Source organism: Strongylocentrotus purpuratus, unplaced genomic scaffold (genome assembly GCF_000002235.5).
Source record: "Strongylocentrotus purpuratus isolate Spur 01 unplaced genomic scaffold, Spur_5.0 spur5_scaffold_1, whole genome shotgun sequence".
Taxonomy (NCBI): domain Eukaryota; kingdom Metazoa; phylum Echinodermata; class Echinoidea; order Camarodonta; family Strongylocentrotidae; genus Strongylocentrotus; species Strongylocentrotus purpuratus.
In genome coordinates this window covers 22406950-22411723 of record NW_022145594.1, presented here as the reverse complement: position 1 = coordinate 22411723, position 4774 = coordinate 22406950, and the positions used below count along the sequence as shown (strand labels likewise).

Sequence of the window (4774 nt, the reverse complement as noted above, 5' to 3'; positions counted from 1 at the left end):
CTTCCTATCTCCATCTCTCTCTCTCTCTCACACACACACACTATCTCACATCATTGTTTATTTCTCTCACCATTATATTGTTCTTTCTCATTCGGTTCCCTTTCTCTTTTACTCTATCTCTCTCTCTCGCTCGCTCTCTGTTCTCTCACTGTTCTATTTCAAGACTTTTTCCATGTATAATTCAATGAACCCAACAGTATGCACACTTAAAATCAAAAGATATGAAAGGAATATTGTATATAACATATCAACAATTATGTTCAATTTATTTATTTTTCTTAAAACAGAAAAAATTGGAATTCACGATGAATACGATTATAAAATTGAAGGTCAAATATTAAGCTCCAATAGCCTCATAATCTGCTACTTGAAACTATTAGAATTAAATGTTATGTATTTGTTACACTAATTTCTCCCATTTTTTAAAAACAAAGCTTAGTCTACTTTTGAGCCGTGTTTCTTTTGCAGGGAATCTGTTATATCATGACTTGCACTATATTATAAAACGCATTATAAAACATGATTTCTTAAATGATTCAAAATCACAATTTTTCCAGTGAAACAATGAACATCTGATGTACATAAAAACATCCTTATGAGTGATGGTTGCTTTGTGGTTCACACACACAACAAGGACATATCAGGCTTTTTATCAATGGTTGCTTGTTTGTTACCATAGCTTCATGTATGAGGATTATAATACACAGGTTTTGATCCCCATGCAGTCACAGTTACAGCAGATGGAGTCTGGTTCATTGAAGAGGCTAAGTAGAACTTCATAGTCCTTGCAAGTATGTCTGTTGAATGAAAAGAGAAAAGAATGAAAGGAAGCACATTGAAACCTATTTCTGTTAAACATTAAAAAGGTCTTGCATGTACATTGTGGTAAAAGTGGAGTGCATATTAATCAATTACATGAAAGTATTGATGGAAAAATGTGAATGAACAAATGCCATCCTTGAAGTACCTGGGCATACAAACAACAACTTATTCGTACAGCCTACCTGTCAGACATTCAGCAGCTCAGTAGTTCTCCTTCCTCTCTCTGAATTTGTCTCAGTTATCAGGGAATTTGCCTTCATTTATTTTACTGAAGAAAAACATCATCCTGAAACAAAAATAAAAAGGTTTAGACCTCATTAAAATATCAAAGATCTACTCCATTGATAATTGGTCTTAGTTATAGTGTCAATAATATTCTAACTTAAAAAAAAAAATTAAGGCACCTTTCATGTAGGCAGTGACTAGGCACTCCCTCCCCACTCAGTTACTAGTAATCATTGATTTACAGAATGACTACCGGTATCTCTTTTAAAGTCAAGAACAAACATACACATTCTTGCAGTACTATCTCATAAATGTGCTTGCACCAAGTTGTACTTGCCATGTCATGGCCTAAGAAAGCCCTAAGTAGTTAAAGTCTATAGCGAAGTTAGTCCCTTTCCTGAAATCAAGTCTACATCTTACTTAGATAACGAGCCGACAGTTGGCCTAACCAAGATGTAAACGCAGCCTGGAATGGAGATTTTACAAGGCCCTTATCGTTAGAGCCCAACTTTTCCATTTCAGTTCAATCTAACATTAGACCAAAGATTGTCTTTGTTTATGTTATCTCCCAAAATGAGCTTCGTGAAAGGGGAAAAAGTAAAAGTAAAATTTACTGCACTGTACTGTAGTCTGTAGGTCTCTAAGTCTTATTTGTTCCAGAATTGTTAGTGGTAGGTTTGAATTTTCTTCTGACCAAAATTTGAAAGTAGTTAATCAACTGTTGATTATTTGTGTTTTATTTTCAGATAGTTCCGCCCAAGAGTCTAGGCCAAGCTGTCACTGTCAGGAATGACTGGTAGCCATGGCAATCGAGCTGAAATATTAGCTTGTGCCCAAGCATGTAAAATGAATAAAAGTTTGAGTGTAGGTTGCACCTACATTTATCAGACAAAACAATTTTAAATCACTTCATAATGTACCTGTGGCTGTAGACACATCTGCAGATTCATCAATTCAGCATATCTTTTTAATACAAATTGTATAAACATGATTTAGTTTACAAAATTTAGGCGTAATTACAGCTTTACTCACCAGCAGACTTTCCAAGAAAAATGGAGTATCTATTTTTTCCTGTTCAGGAAATAACTGGTGTTGGGCCAACTGGCTTGGAGATGCCTATGTGGGTGCAATCAATAGCACCGACCATATTAACGCCAGGGAAATGGCAGTATTTATACAATTCATGTTGGGTCTGCACTCTGCAGGACTGCCTCTCTTGCTGAAGGAATTGTGATGTATTGCTCCCATCTCCTGGCAATGGCTATTGAGATGGACTTCACAAGGCGGGACACCATAGCTTGGGAGAGGCCTTTTTTTCTCCATCCCCATGCATCAATTGAAAAGAACCTGAAAATAAAATAGCAGAAAATCAAGATGAAAAATATGTTGATATTTGATAAGAAATTACAATTTCTCTGTAGACGTCTAGTTTACTAACAAGTATTATAAGCCTAAACTACTGTAACATTATCAGCAAATGTAGACCTATGTCAAAAAAAGGAAGCTTCTGTCCATTTCCTTTCAATTTGTATCAGACCTGTCTAGACTAGACTCTTATTGATGAAATTAAGATCTAGTCTAGAGCCGGCTAGAGGTCTAGGTCTAGTACTTAGTAGGCCTAACATTTTTGTTTTTAATGTTTTCTTGGGGGTGGTTATGAAAATCATCATCATCCTGTAGGAAATGATCGCACCAACAGCCACAACTAGCACTGCAGCTCAGGCAGAGGTGATACCAGACCGAAATTTCTGTCTCTTTCGTTCGTTAGCCTCTGATTTGGGTAGGGTCGGCTCCTGAAAGAGAGGAGCCGACCAAATCAGAGGCTAACGAACGAAAGAGACAGCTAGATCTAGATTTAGGCCTAGTGCTAGTCCACTTTTAGGCAACAGCGTCTCGAAAATCCACTATAAAAGTAGTTTCTACGTCTAGCAATGATATTTTTAAGGTGATGTTAAGATGGTATAAGCGTACGAAAGTAAAATAGTGCCAAGAAAAAAATTACCCGGTATTTGGCGGTAAGAAATTGCTCAATCTCAGGAAATGAAAATGTTAACCGACAATTATTTGCACGTATGGGACTGCTCTGCGAACACTGTGAACATTTACCAAGTTTCCCCCAAATTTATTCAGTTAAAAGCATTTTAGATTATCACCAGTACAGCAACATGAAAGTAACAAAAATATTTTATTAGCTGGTGTAACTTTCATGAGCGCTTATCCATACAAAAGAGTGTAAATTGTTATCAAATATAGAAATTCAAATGCAAAACTTACCGTTCACTCTCCGCGGACAGTCGATTTAACTAAAAAGTGACGTCACGCGAAGTTAGGCCGAACTATGACGTATTTAAACCTGCCCTCTGAGCCGCCTAAAGTTAGGCCGAACTATGACGTATTTAAGCCTGGCTTATCTTTAGGCCACCTTCGAGAATAGCAAAAAAGATAGTCCATGGTTTAAACCAGGTTTAGGCCACTGATTTAACTTAGGCCGCTTTCGAGAATACCACCCATTGATATTCAAATACAAAATACAATCTTCCTTTTTAAACTGAAATTGAGAGGAAAGGTTTGTGTAATATATGTGTCAGAGGTCAGAGGGCACCATAATCGAGCGAAATTGTAACTCATTGCATTAAAAGAAAAGAATAACTGAGATTTTCATGTCTTATTTAAATGTTTTACAACCTACAACTTCTAGTGTTCACAAACATGTATATGTCATTATAATAGTATATTCTTCATTCATGCAAAATATCAGAAACGTTGGAACTGGTTGCTAATGAGATCTACTAAACTTTAAACAATTGTTTGGAATTAATTTGGTTCTATAACTCTGTTCAATTCTTCTGTTATAACAACTTCTTTATATAGGGTTAATATTTCGGCCCCCAAAAATCTGCCTGTACTCTAGTGGGACTTATTAACAGAACGATTAATTAAAGATAGTTATATGAGACCAAGTTAAGTCCAGAAATTGTACACATCTCTGCTTCACTCTTACGAAAGTATTATCTTGCACTCTGGTGGTAACTTCAATTACAGATGAACAGTAGCAACAGTTTTTTTTTTTTAACAGGTACTAAATATGAGACGTATGCCATGAACATGAGTGATAGATTTTATGTAAGTTATTTCAGGAGACAGTGTTATAATTGCTTTAAATGTTAGAAAGAAGTGAAATGTTGAACGTTATATGTGTTCTTAAAAGTTGCGTAACTTTTGCAAGCTCATTGTATGTAAAAGGCACATAAGTCAAAATGATTGTTGCATTGTTATTGTTCGTTTGTTTTTTCATTTGCATTGCTATATACCATATCAGACATGAGTGTGTATTAGCTTGATAATGCTATTATGGGCTGGACCACTTTTTCCATTGCCAAGGCTTGCATTGGTTCCCTATTCTCTGTTATGGACCACATTTTTTTCAAATAGTTGAGTTATAATGCAAACTTAAAGTTTCTTTTATTTATGAGGTGTGTCAGAAAAGTTCCAGAACTGATGTCACAAAATTAATATTTCATAATTTGTGTAATGCAAATTTCATATTATGAGTTATCCCCTCCAAAGCATATAGGTACATTCCTTTATCTTTTTTTTCACAAAATTTGAATCATGTTTCCTGATGAGAGATACAGTTTGTAATTTAGTCACATTCATTTTGGCAAAGAAGCATTTTTTTTAAGAAACAAAAATCACAAATTTATATAGTGAGTTTGATATTGCTATA

General features: G+C 35.2%; 1 long non-coding RNA gene across 1 annotated transcript; it reads right to left on the bottom strand.

Moving 5' to 3' along the window:
- Positions 1 to 425: 425 nt before the first annotated feature.
- On the bottom strand, positions 426 to 3551 carry LOC115920977. The gene is made up of 3 exons (XR_004062641.1): positions 3322 to 3551; positions 2080 to 2394; positions 426 to 1108 (listed from the first exon to the last, which is right to left on the bottom strand). It is a non-coding gene; the product is annotated as an uncharacterized LOC115920977 (long non-coding RNA).
- Between the last annotated feature and the right edge of the window lie 1223 nt (positions 3552 to 4774).